Source organism: Bombus flavifrons, chromosome 16, assembly GCF_040668555.2.
Source record: "Bombus flavifrons isolate JBK064 chromosome 16, iyBomFlav1_principal, whole genome shotgun sequence".
NCBI lineage: Eukaryota > Metazoa > Arthropoda > Insecta > Hymenoptera > Apidae > Bombus > Bombus flavifrons.
The window spans coordinates 1034915-1050447 of NC_138457.1; the positions used below are offsets into that span (position 1 = coordinate 1034915).

At 33.3% G+C, this 15533-nt stretch overlaps 1 long non-coding RNA gene across 1 annotated transcript in view; it reads right to left on the reverse strand.

The window, feature by feature from the left end:
• LOC138188108 (uncharacterized) overlaps nucleotides 1-10138 on the reverse strand; it is a 90046-nt gene extending 79908 nt beyond the window's left edge. The window contains exons 1-2 of the long non-coding RNA XR_011175359.1: nucleotides 10014-10138; nucleotides 9691-9912 (exon numbers count right to left, since the gene is read on the reverse strand). This is a non-coding gene — a long non-coding RNA (uncharacterized LOC138188108). The remainder of the gene's footprint in view (nucleotides 1-9690; nucleotides 9913-10013) is intronic.
• Between the last annotated feature and the right edge of the window lie 5395 nt (nucleotides 10139-15533).

Here is a 15533-nt window from a genome sequence, read left to right on the forward strand (position 1 = left end):
TTCTTCAAAATCGCCGAAATCATTGAGATTTGCGAGCTGTTCCGCTTTTTTCGAAGCTGAAACTGGCGTGTATTACATTCTGCACGTTAGATGGAGTGAAAAGAGCGCTTAAACGTCGAAATATCTCAAACGGGAAGGAAATGACGGTTAGTTTTCGTCAAAATCGACGAAATCATCCAGATTTGCGAGCTGTTCCGTTTGTTTCGAAGCTGAAACTGGCGTGTATTACATTCTGCACGTTAAATGGAGTGAAAAGAGCGCTTAAACATCGAAATATCTCAAACGGGAAGGAAATGACGGTTAGTTTTCGTCAAAATCGCCGAAATCATTGAGATTTGCGAGCTGTTCCGCTTGTTTCGAAGCTGAAACTGGCGTGTATTACATTCTGCACGTTAAATGGAGTGAAAAGAGCGCTTAAACGTCGAAATATCTCAAACGGGAAGGAGATGACGGTTAGTTTTCGTCAAAAACGACGAAATCATCGAGATTTGCGAGCTGTTCCGCTTGTTTCGAAGCTGAAACTGGCGTGTATTACATTCTCCACGTTAAATGGAGTGAAAAGAGCGCATAAACGTCGAAATATCTCAAACGGGAAGGAAATGACGGTTAGTTTTCGTCAAAATCGCCGAAATCATTGAGATTTGCGAGCTATTCCGCTTGTTTCGAAGCTGAAACTGGCGTGTATTACATTCTCCACGTTAAATGGAGTGAAAAGAGCGCTTAAACGTCGAAATATCTCAAACGGGAAGGAAATGACAGTTAGTTTTCGTCAAAAACGCCGAAATCATCGAGATTTGCGAGCTGTTCCGCTTGTTTCGAAGCTGAAACTGGCGTGTATTACATTCTCCACGTTAAATGCAGTGAAAAGAGCGCTTAAACGTCGAAATATCTCAAACGGGAAGGAAATGACGGTTAGTTTTCGTCAAAATCGACGAAATCATTGAGATTTGCGAGCTGTTCCGCTTTTTTCGAAGCTGAAACTGGCGTGTACTACATTCTGCAAGTTAAATGGAGTGAAAAGAGCGCTTAAACGTCGAAATATCTCAAACGGGAAGGAAATGACGGTTAGTTTTCGTCAAAATCGACGAAATCATCCAGATTTGCGAGCTGTTCCGTTTGTTTCGAAGCTGAAACTGGCGTGTATTACATTCTGCACGTAAAATGGAGTGAAAAGAGCACTTAAACGTCGAAATATCTCAAACGGGAAGGAAATGACGGTTAGTTTTCGTCAAAATCGCCGAAATCATTGAGATTTGCGAGCTGTTCCGCTTGTTTCGAAGCTGAAACTGGCGTGTATTACATTCCGAACGTTAAATGGAGTGAAAAGAGCGCTTAAACGTCGAAATATCTCAAACGGGAAGGAAATGACGGTTAATTTTCATCAAAAACGACGAAATCATCGAGATTTGCGAGCTGTTCCGCTTGTTTCGAAGCTGAAACTGGCGTGTATTACATTCTCCACGTTAAATGGAGTGAAAAGAGCGCATAAACGTCGAAATATCTCAAACGGGAAGGAAATGACGGTTAGTTTTCGTCAAAATCGACGAAATCATCGAGATTTGCGAGCTGTTCCGCTTGTTTCGAAGCTGAAATTGGTGTTGTCACGTCCCGCGCTCCGCACGTGCCGTAACGAAGATACAAAATTACTATACGCAAATCAGCGCGAGAAAAATTTGTATACACCAAGGAACACACGCTACTACAAAACAAAATAAAAAATTAACAAATGAGGGCGACAAATAAATCCAACTATCAGTATAAAATAAAGTAAATAAAATCAATTAATAAACTGGACTAGATACGAACCAATCAAATAAACCAAGAATAAGAAGGATTATATATGACAAATTTGCAAAATAAAGGAAAAGGAGCAACAAGAAGATATACTACAATCAATCAACGAAGACGGAATATGTAAAATACAAAAGATAGAATTTAAATCAGTAAATAAAATTAATTAATGAATTAAACGAGTCGCGAACCAAACGAGTAAATCAAGAAATAAGAATAACTACAAAAGGAAATAATTGAAACACCAGGAATATATGTGTATATAAATATATTTTATTCAATCAACGCAGCAACAACTTGGAGAGTTACATATAAATATAAACATATATGCCAAACATGTAATAACCCAGAAAATATTAGAAACAATACTTCCAATACTATACTAATAATACAAATCCAACATTACCAAACTATAAATATATGAGTATATAAAATCAATGAACTTATAGTCTAACGAATACATAAAACATACAATATTGCATTATTAAAGAAATAGAGGTTACATCGTCAGAAATATATATATATGTGTGCGCACTCTACATTATTAAATTAAAATTATTAATTTAAGATACATACTTAAAACTAGCCAACATTCGGGTAAAATAATTATAAATGAGAACTACATTACGTAACATGCATGTCTATATATATAAATATATAAATATATAATCTACACTCTAAACCAAACTACTACTAATAATCTAAATGAATATAAAAGAAATAGAACACACAACGCAACACTAGGGACTAAGTAACAACCTATCGACAGGCTAAAACGTTCAAAAATAATTAACACCGCCTCGACTGGGAGAATTGCGTACAGCATAAATAACCATATCAAACACATAATAATCTGGTAAACGATAGAAATAAAACTCTCAATACTACGTTGTCACATTACAAAACATATATGTATATATAAAAACAAATAATTGACATATAACCTCAAATACACAATTAAAGAATTTATATGAAAAGTCACACTATCAGAAATATATACATATATACTTATATGTGTGTATGCGTGTTCTATTCTACTAAATCAAAATTAACAATCTAGTAAACATAAAATAAACAATTAACATTTCACTTCGTATGAAACTACACCACTACAAGAAACATGTATATGCATATATATATATATATATATATACGTTTGTGTGTGTTTTATATTATTGAACACTATAAAATAAACTACTTAGCACAATAAATAACACTATCGAAAAAATTACAAAACATTAGTCACTAAAATACATAATCAAAACTCGTGATCATTCTAGTAAAGAATTACATATGAAAACTATACTACGAAACATGCATGTCTATATATATATATATATAAAATCTAGATTTTAAACCAAGCTATTAATAATCTAAATGAATATAAAAGATATAGAACATACACATAGCACTATTGAAACTAACTAACTACTTGTTAGCAAATCAAGCGATTAAAAATAATTAACACCGCCTCGACTGGGAGAATTGCGTACAGCATAAATATGTAAACCATATCAAACACATAATAATCTGGTAAACGATAGAAATAAAACTCTCAATACTACGTTGTCACATTACAAAACATATATGTATATATGAAAACAAATAATTGACATATAACCTCAAATACACAATTAAAGAATTTATATAAGAAAGTCACACTATCAGAAATATATACATATATACTTATATGCGCGTGTGTGTATGCGTGTTCTATTCTACTAAATCAAAATTAACAATCTAGTAAACACAAAATAAACAATTAACATTTCACTTCGTATGAAACTACACCACTACAAGAAACATGTATATGCATATATATATATATATATATATATATATATATATATATATATATATACGTTTGTGTGTGTTTTATATTATATTATATTGAACACTATAAAATAAACTACTTAGCACAATAAATAACAATATCGAAAAAAATTACAAAACATTAGTCACATTAAAATGACACACAATATAAATATATATATATATATATATATTCACATGAACAATACTATTGTCATTTTAACAATAATAATAACAATAAATATATAGTCTAATTGCGGTAGAATAAGGGAAAACGAGCGACACACAGAAAAATCAGTTCGATAAAACTAAAAACCCGCCACTGTAACCTCACTGATGACATTTGCGAGCAGCCATGTTAGATTTATACGCGCATGTCGGAACACACGCAATAATTATACACATTAGATAAATACAAAATACAATATTTCTCAATTCAACTATACGTCAAAACGCCGAAACAAGATTTACACATAATCGATAAATAGATCCGAGATCAATAGAAGTCACTGTATGCGAGGGACATTCGCGGGCGGCCATTTTGGAACATGCGTGGACTGATTCGTACGTGTTACAAAAAATAATAATAATAAAATTATACTTTCGATAAAAAAAAAAAAGAAAAGAAAAGGAAAAGGAAAGAACAGCGAAAATAAATATTTAATACAAAATGGAACGTCGAGCCGAGGTAGCAATAAATAAAGACACGGGACAGGAAGGCCGGGGATTGGTGGAAATCAGCCGCGAGAAATGAATCATAAAACACATTGTTAACAATTTTATTATGCGAAAATTACTTTGTATAAAAAATATATATATATATATATATAATGGAGTAAAAAGAAAATATAAAACTAAACAAATATATTTAAAATGTATAAATAAATAAATATATATATATATATATGTATAACTAACATATGAACGGGGTATATCCAAAGCGGCAAAATCGAAATCAAGAAGCTTCAGGATGGAACTGCCAACGCGTCATGCGCTGAATAAATCGTTCGGAATCACACACGGTTCTTCGGAATCCCACTTTCTCTTGCGCTGAAACAACGAAAATAGGAAAAGAGATCAAAACCACGAAAACAGCAAAAATCGAAAATCAAATTAAATCCCGGAAGCAACCATAACATGGAAATATTCTTCAAAACCAAACTCACGGAAGATAAATCAGAAGAAATCCTTATTGCAGGAGAGTGGCGGATCGCGCGTGTTGCCGGAGCAAGTGTCGATATAATAATGAGACTCTAGCCACCGGCCCTTCCACGCGCCGAAGAACAAAAATTATTCCCACTGTATTAACATAAAAATTCTCGAGAAAAGACTAGACCAGCATGGAAAGCTCCGAGCCTCCTAGACGCTACCTCAGCAGAAAATAGAACCGATGGGAACTAAGTCGAAATACAGATTTTTGCATTTTCTCACGTACCCGCGATGGGAATCTGGAAGTTAAAAGACAAGATAACGAAGCAAAGGAGACATCAACGATTACAGAATTTGCATTCTCTCACGTACGAGTTCGGGAACCCCAAACTGCAGCATCCCGATTCCCACGGAAGCGAACCACCAGTTGACCGCCACCCTGTGGGGGATGTTATTATAAATAAACGCAGCAACACAGAACATCGTCCATTATTCTGTCGCGAATTATACGTTACGTTTCAGTCCATTATTTTGTCGCTAATTGTACGTTACGTTTCGGCTTGTTATTTTGTTGTCAATATATTGTCGTCATTCGCGCATTGCACCTCGACGGTCTCTTATTAATTGCTCAGTTTAAGTCACAAATTAAGTTAGAAATCTTTCTAAGTGTTCATTTCATTGGCGAGATTTAAAAAAAAAAAAAAACATCCTCATAAATAAATATATTTATACCCGCGACGTTTATCCGAATAAATAAGCCGCAAGCTTATTTAGAGTGTATTTCTAATCAAAAATAAATAAACTACAGTTCTAATAATAATTATACCTGAGTCGAATAACTAAACCAAATAAAAAAAAATTTCACCGACGACTATTACGAGCCGATGGCCCCTGACGGAACAAGGTAAGAGTCTCAATTTTTATAAAATTTTCTTCTTCTCTAGTAACTTCGCCACATCCAGGAACCGAATCCGATTTACTTATCATCAATTAATACATTCAATTTCGTTTCAATTTTGAGAATAAACGAAGGGTCATTCGCTGCGTAGGCTTGTGAAAACGGTGTCTTCAATTACTGAAACACTCATTGATCTTCGCATTCCTCCTCCCACTGTTGGCAAAACATTGCCCGTCTTTGGGCAAGGCTTGCGAAATCACACGAGTTTTACGCAGAGAAGACTATCAAATTAGATCTAATTGACCGATATCTTCATTCTTGCCATCGTTGTATACAATTATAAAATAGAATAATTCCCTTCTGAATCTTAACCAAAGGATCATTCGCTGTGTTGGGTTGTGGATAACGGTGTTTCGACTATCGAACCATCTATTGATCTTCGCATTCCTCCTCCCACTGCTGGCAAAATACTGCCCATCTTTGGGCAAGGTTTGCGAAATCACACGAACCCCACACAGAGAGGATCATTGAAATCACTTTCTCGTAAACACTCAATTCGGAAGGCAAGAAGATCGAAACGGTAAAAAAAAAAAAAAAAAAAAAAAAAAAAAAAAAAAAATCACTCTAACAAATGAACTAAGGTCCAGTTCAATGATAGATTCATTGGCGAAATTAAGAGAGGAGGAGAAGGAAACGTAAAGATAAAATTTGCATCAAACGAAGAAAATTCGAAATCTTAACCAATCCATTAACGCGAACACTCTTGTTTTACCGTCCCTAAAACGCTATATATATATATATATATATATATATACATATATATAACAACTTGAATAATTCCATATTCAAATTTAAATAAATTCTATACAACGAAATTGAACCGAACTCTCAAACAATTCCTGCATATAGATATATACATACACATATATATATATATATATATATAATTTTAAATAGTTCTATACTGAAGTTTAGATAAATTCCGTGCGAACAAATCGAATACTTATTTTTATCCAACTTTAATCCTCTCCCGTGCGAGTATCCCTGCACATAGCAGGTTAGCCGAAAAACGTGGAAATTATTTTATCAGTAGCCTAACACTAGTCAACGCTATCCATAAGTAATTAATTTATCAATAGATTATTTCGAAAATAAGTACAAGGAAATTTTTCTATTCGAAACAGTCCTCAGACTGTTTCTGGTGGCAGCAACTACCGTGTGAGAAATATTTCTTATACAGCCAATTAAATTTAAATCTTTCCCTTCAGATTAAATTAAAATCAAAAGTTTGAATTGACTTTAAACGAGTACGTAACAATAAACTTTCAACTTAGAAATAGATTTTAATCGAAAACCTTGATTCAATATCTTAAATATAATTATATCGTGTAAATTTTCCCCTCCTGACGAAACTCAACTAAATCGAACTAAATTAAATTAAATTAAATTAAACAAAACAAAATAAATTAAAACAAACACAAAAAAACTAATTAAAATTAAAACAATAAAAAAAAAAAAAAAAAAAAAAAAAAATCTTGCGAATTCAACGGTTTAAAATCAATTCAAACAAACAGGAACGTAACATTAGAGCGTTATATTTTTGGTGGCAGCGGTGGGATACGCTCCACAGAGGATTAAAGTTGTTACATTTATCAATAAATTATATACCTAAGAAATAATGGCGACCGGGCTAGAATCATTAGACGAAGACTTAATCTTGACGTTATCGGAAAAACTTAAAGCATGGGATGCGAATTTTCGCGACATGAATACAAAACTCGTTGAACTACAAAACGGCGTGTATGAACTCAAAGCAAAGCAAGAATCTAATACACCCGCATCGTCGCCTACGACACAACAAGTGACGGCCCAGCCGAGTGGATTTACCCAATCAATTAAAGTAAAAGACGCGATCGTATCGGTGCCAGTGTTCGACGGCTATCGACCATCGGTATTTCAATTTTTAAGAGCTTGCGAGCGCGCGCGAAATATGATTCCTAGGTACCAAGAACCACAATTAGTAAAATTATTAACCAATAAACTCCGCGGACACGCGTTCCTCGCCATCGAAGATACGGAATTAAAGAGCCTAAACGATTTTGGAAATAAATTAAAGGACCTATTCGGCCCAAGGAAATCTCTTAATGAATATAGAGGGGAATTAGGAACGATATTTCAACGACCCGGGGAACACATATTAGATTATATGGACCGAGTTAGAAACCTTAGATTGGCAATAATGGACGGAGAAAAGGGCGACTACGGAATCATTTCCCCCGATATCCAAGAAACTATAGATTGGGAGGTAAGAGAAGCTTTTGTTAAAGGACTTCCGAACGAGGTATATATGCGAGTAAAGCTAGCAGGATACCACACTTTAGAAGACGCATATCGTCAGGCCGTCCATGCAACAAACGAATTGAAACAAATAACCGATAGAACGCGACCCACACGACCGACTCCCTCAAACTATTACAGACGCAATAACGTACGTCCTCCGAACGCTAACAACAATATCAGGAATAACCGCCAAGCAGTGAAAGCAACACGAGAATTAAAACAAGTGAACGATATAATACGATACCAGCGTCCGACACCTCCGAATAATTATAACCGAAACAACGCTCATTCCCCATACAATAGTAATTACATCGGAAACAACCACAGGGATTGGAGATTTGTACCGCCGTCGCGGAAATATCTAAACAATCCGGGAATAGAGGAAGATGCCAGGAAAGGAGTAAGAGCAATAATCTGGGAAGAAAAATGCATAAGTAAATACCTCGACAGAAATCTAAGTCAAAAGAGGGATGACGATCATTTGAATCAATCAACTTTTCAACGCAAACACCATTCCGTTGCTGTGATAAGGGATAACGTCACTTTAAATAGTAACAGGACGCACGACACCACAGACAGGATCATCAGTGAGAAATTTTCCGAACTCCCAAACAAGATAAACAATACTAATGCCAAAGAACTTGCAGAAGAATCGGAAACTAGAAAACTGAACGACGAAACGATAGGCAACGATTATCCACTGCCTAATACCACGGAGATATTGGACCCGCTGGGAAGTGCGAAACGCCTCTCCACGTTCGACTTGGCAAAGATACAAAAGCAAGGCTCCACGAATTTCGTGAATGTTTCAAACATAATAGAAAAGGAGATAGCGAGTGTATCTCACTCAAAAATTTTTATAAAACCATCAAAAAATAATTTAATCGGACTCAAAGCCAAGCCATTAAATTGCAAGGAAGATCAGACTACAGAGAATAAAAGTATACCTATCCCTATATCCGAAACAGAATCTATAAGCAGAAAGGTTTGTAATAAAAATTCAAAGAATAATTCTAAATCTACCGAAAATATTCCTAAACGTTCCGTACAAATAAATAATAATTTAATTATAATAAGCACTTCCAGTGAAACTATTCATCCTGAAAAGCTAGAGAAAAATCAACGTGTTGCGAATAAAGTAAATAAAGAAGAATGGATAACTAAGGAAAAGGATTCTAAACATTTTCAAGCCGAAAAAACGCAAGTTCAACGTGTTCAAGGAAATAAAAAGGGAGAAAATAGGGAATCACCAGTCAAGGATATATATAAAAATTCGAATAAGTACGCTAGCCATTGGATTATAATTGGATTAAAAATACTGCATTGGTTGTTACATCTAGCATTTGACGTAGATAACATGAGTGCTAATCTTATGATTCCTCTTGGAAAATATAGATGGTATCACACTATACTATATCTAAAATATATTTGGGTTAATATAGCTACGGCATTTTCAAAAATTTGTATTTTAAATGCTATTGGCAAGCAATTGGATAATTGGATCGGTGTCAGTAAACTTGCGTGTTGGCGCAGAATAAAAACTAAAATGAAGAAAAGGAAGTGTGACACTGTTCGTCGAATAATACAGATAGTGGAAACCTAAAAAGGAAAAAGAAAATTATTAAATGTGTTCCGATTATTGTTTGAATATAAAATGTGTTAATTCAATGAATAATTAAAATAGTGAAAGTGAAATTCACCTTGTGAACAAGTAATCATCATACAAGAAAGTGTATGTGCAAATATAGGTTATGGATCCCGGTTTGCGGAATACAATGTACGACAGCCAGCTGAAATAAATGAATGAATTAACTTCAATTGTTTCAATGCAAAATATAATATTACTAAATGTTATAACAATATTGTGATCAAGTCAGAAGGAAGAGTGACACTGTTCGTCGAATAATACAGATAGTGGAAACCTAAAAAGGAAAAAGAAAATTATTAAGTGTGCTCCGATTATTGCTTGAATATAAAATGTGTTAATTCAATGAATAATTAAAATAGTGAAAGTGAAAGTTACCTTGTGAACAAGTAATCAACATGCAAGAAGGTGTACGTGCAAATATAGGTTGTGAATCCTTGTTTGTGGAACGTAATGTATGACAGCTACCTAAAATAAGTGAATAAATTAGTTTCAATTGTTTCAGTGCAAAATACAAGGTTACTAAATGTCATAATTATATTGTGGTTAAAACAAAGCAAGTGTGACTTTGTTCGTTGAATAATACAGATAGAGGAAACCTAAAAGAAAAAGGAAGATTATTATGTGTATAAAACGTGTTAATTCCATGAATAATTAAAAGAGTGGAAGTGAAAATTACCTTGCGAACAAGTAATCGCTATACAAAAGGTTTACGTGCAAAATAGGTCATGGATCCCTGTTTGCGGAACACCACGTACGACAGCCAGCTGAAAGTAAATAAATGGATTAACTTCGATCGCCTTGATGCAAGATACAACACTACTAAACGTCCTAGCAAGACTGTGAAAGCGTGACACTGTACGTCGAATAACACAGATAACAGGTAACCTGAAAAAAAAAAAAGGGGGGAGAAGGATTACTACAAGTGCTCCAATTATTGTTTGAATATGAAACGTGATAGTTCAACGAATATTTAAAACAGTGAAGGTGCAACTTACCTCATGAACAATCAAACACCATACAAAGAAGTGCACAAGCATGAATTTCACAAATTAGTAAGAAGAAATAAAATAGTTGATAAGTATAGAAAGTGGTTAGGAGGATAATTAAGATAGATTAATTGGAAGCTAGTAATAGATTGAACCGGAGAAAAAGATAGTATATTGTATTAACTATTATATCTAACATGTAGAAGCATATTTTGTAATACACAATAGCGGACGCTCACACAATATATCATACACATATTGAATTAATAAATTAAACAGTACCTTTATGATCGCAGACATAGGATGATTGAAGGCAACCATAGTAAGTATCCAAGGTAATACCGAAGAATCTGATGATGTTGTGAGAATGATCCAGGTAAGCAACGCAGCAACAAAAATCTAAAAAGGAAAATTTTTTTTTTACAAACAATGTTAATCTAACAAATAAGACTTAATCACTAATAAAGGAACTAATTCATATCAAACATAAAATAATAACAATAGCAAACATAAGCAATAATAAAATTAATAGGGAAATAAGAAAGGTTAATAAACACAGAAATAGGTTAGAAACTAATCACGATAGACTAACTAAATATTAACAAGTCATGACTGAACTTAGTACCAAAGAATAAAGTTATAGTACATGAAAGCGACTGGTAACACAATACACAAAATACTAACTAAATTAAACGAGACTTATATAAACGCAAGTCACGTATAACCAAAACAATGACCATTGAAATTCGATAACAATATAACCCATGTTATTGCATTAAAGTAACACGCGGTATTTACACACACAATACCATGAAACACAAAACAATATTACAAAGCACTACTAAATAAAATCATAACCAGTTATTTCAATAATACATTACTGTTGACATTAAAACAACACCATACCAGAGATACACGCGAGCGACCATGTTGGAAAAAATCCGTCGCGCACACCCCACACACACACACCTCAACACGAATAATAACCAATACAATGTAATATAGGATCATGATAGCTATGTTAGGTACTAATAAAAAGAGGAGAGTGAGAGAAGGGTAAAAAGAAAAAAAAAAGAAATAATAAATAATAACTAACATAATCATAACATATCACATATATATTATATTATATACAGGGATACAATATTCATATAAAGGAACAGGTCCGAACGAAATATATAAAAAAAAAAAAAAGGAAAGAAAATATATTAATTGTTTTTGTATGTATGTACAGAACGAGTGGCGAACTCATCAATTCTGACATAGAAAACCCAGACGGACCCGAGCTCGCATTCAATCTGGAGGTGACGAAGGAGGTTGAGTCCTGCCTCTGTGCTCGGTTGATATGCTCCGTTTACCATTTTTATAGCGGCTATCTTTGTCAAGATTGTTTCGACAACCTAGATCCAGACGAGCAGGACCTATGTGAAGAGCCGCCCACTCATTTCCTATGCGGAGTACCTGCAAGTATACAAATATCATACTGCAGCATGTGCGATGTAAGCCTGGCGAACCTACAACCCGCTATATCATGCCTCCAATGCATGATGGTCTACAATGATCTGACTCACCTTGAAAGAGAATTTTTAGTTCAAGGAATGATACTCCGCACCATCGAAATATAACGTACTTGTATACTTATACTATCTACCTGTAAACAAACAACATTAATAACTATACATATAATTTTCATTCATGTTTACCAATATATATACACGCATGTTTTAAAGTAGATGATATTTGTAACACTCACTTCCATTGACAATGCAAGTGACTTATAAAATAAACTGTCATATTTATACACACATATATATATATATATGAAAACAAGCTACATTTATGACATTTATACCTATTGATAATATATACTTATATATATTTATAACGATAAAATAAATCCCATTTATATTACTCACCAAAACGTATGCATATATGTATATAATTATAACTCAAGTAGCCTTCATAAAATTATCTTCACTGATAGCATATACATCAAACCTAAAATAAAACAAAGTTGTAATAAAGAAAAAAAGAAAGAAAATGGAGGAAAGGGAGAAGAGAAAATGTATAAATATAATTTCCTTTTCTATACACATATATATATATTAAAAGGTTATTCTTATTTCTAATAAACTCAAGAGTAAGAAACAATTTAATAAATTGCTAATAGCAAGATGAATCACCTGGTCATCGTACTTACCCTCATCAAAATAACATGTGGCCTGGTTGGATACGACTGCAATGACAATCACCTCAACGTTACCACCATCTCTTTAAACTCCATCGGGGACTGCAGCATACAACCTACAACGACAGAAACCCAAGATATTTATATTCAACTACTGCAACTCTCAGAATTCGAATTTACCAGTGTGAGGCAATGCAAGGTGCAAATAACTCGAATTATATATTACTGTGGCATGCACTCCCACACGTCGGCAGTGCATAATGGATTCGCCGAATACCTCCATGAAACAACTGCCCAACAATGTGCAAGGATGCACCAGGACGCCGGCAAGTTATCAGACGGCGGCAGCTGCCAGGGAACACAATATGTAGACCCATACGGGAGCTGGGAAAAGGTCGTTGTACAAGCCACAGTAAGGCGAAGGAAACTGTTTAGACGCAAAGGACGGACACACTTATTGGCAACCACAATCACCATGCAAATTTGATCAATACGACGTATTGTATGAGAGAATCGCCACAAAGATCCAGGAGAAAAGGACCAACGGGGAACCAGTGCAACCAGTTTACACACTAACAACACGGGAAGTAACATTCGCACTGACTAAAACTGGAGAACAACCAACGGCATCTGTATCCGCCTTGAGCGAATTCAGAGACGCCCTCAGTCAAATTTCCTCCGGAAATTTGAACTCCAAGGGCGGGGGTGTCACGTCCCGCGCTCCGCACGTGCCGTAACGAAGATACAAAATTACTATACGCAAATCAGCGCGAGAAAAATTTGTATACACCAAGGAACACACGCTACTACAAAACAAAATAAAAAATTAACAAATGAGGGCGACAAATAAATCCAACTATCAGTATAAAATAAAGTAAATAAAATCAATTAATAAACTGGACTAGATACGAACCAATCAAATAAACCAAGAATAAGAAGGATTATATATGACAAATTTGCAAAATAAAGGAAAAGGAGCAACAAGAAGATATACTACAATCAATCAACGAAGACGGAATATGTAAAATACAAAAGATAGAATTTAAATCAGTAAATAAAATTAATTAATGAATTAAACGAGTCGCGAACCAAACGAGTAAATCAAGAAATAAGAATAACTACAAAAGGAAATAATTGAAACACCAGGAATATATGTGTATATAAATATATTTTATTCAATCAACGCAGCAACAACTTGGAGAGTTACATATAAATATAAACATATATGCCAAACATGTAATAACCCAGAAAATATTAGAAACAATACTTCCAATACTATACTAATAATACAAATCCAACATTACCAAACTATAAATATATGAGTATATAAAATCAATGAACTTATAGTCTAACGAATACATAAAACATACAATATTGCATTATTAAAGAAATAGAGGTTACATCGTCAGAAATATATATATATGTGTGCGCACTCTACATTATTAAATTAAAATTATTAATTTAAGATACATACTTAAAACTAGCCAACATTCGGGTAAAATAATTATAAATGAGAACTACATTACGTAACATGCATGTCTATATATATAAATATATAAATATATAATCTACACTCTAAACCAAACTACTACTAATAATCTAAATGAATATAAAAGAAATAGAACACACAACGCAACACTAGGGACTAAGTAACAACCTATCGACAGGCTAAAACGTTCAAAAATAATTAACACCGCCTCGACTGGGAGAATTGCGTACAGCATAAATAACCATATCAAACACATAATAATCTGGTAAACGATAGAAATAAAACTCTCAATACTACGTTGTCACATTACAAAACATATATGTATATATAAAAACAAATAATTGACATATAACCTCAAATACACAATTAAAGAATTTATATGAAAAGTCACACTATCAGAAATATATACATATATACTTATATGTGTGTATGCGTGTTCTATTCTACTAAATCAAAATTAACAATCTAGTAAACATAAAATAAACAATTAACATTTCACTTCGTATGAAACTACACCACTACAAGAAACATGTATATGCATATATATATATATATATATATACGTTTGTGTGTGTTTTATATTATTGAACACTATAAAATAAACTACTTAGCACAATAAATAACACTATCGAAAAAATTACAAAACATTAGTCACTAAAATACATAATCAAAACTCGTGATCATTCTAGTAAAGAATTACATATGAAAACTATACTACGAAACATGCATGTCTATATATATATATATATAAAATCTAGATTTTAAACCAAGCTATTAATAATCTAAATGAATATAAAAGATATAGAACATACACATAGCACTATTGAAACTAACTAACTACTTGTTAGCAAATCAAGCGATTAAAAATAATTAACACCGCCTCGACTGGGAGAATTGCGTACAGCATAAATATGTAAACCATATCAAACACATAATAATCTGGTAAACGATAGAAATAAAACTCTCAATACTACGTTGTCACATTACAAAACATATATGTATATATGAAAACAAATAATTGACATATAACCTCAAATACACAATTAAAGAATTTATATAAGAAAGTCACACTATCAGAAATATATACATATATACTTATATGCGCGTGTGTGTATGCGTGTTCTATTCTACTAAATCAAAATTAACAATCTAGTAAACACAAAATAAACAATTAACATTTCACTTCGTATGAAACTACACCACTACAAGAAACATGTATATGCATATATATA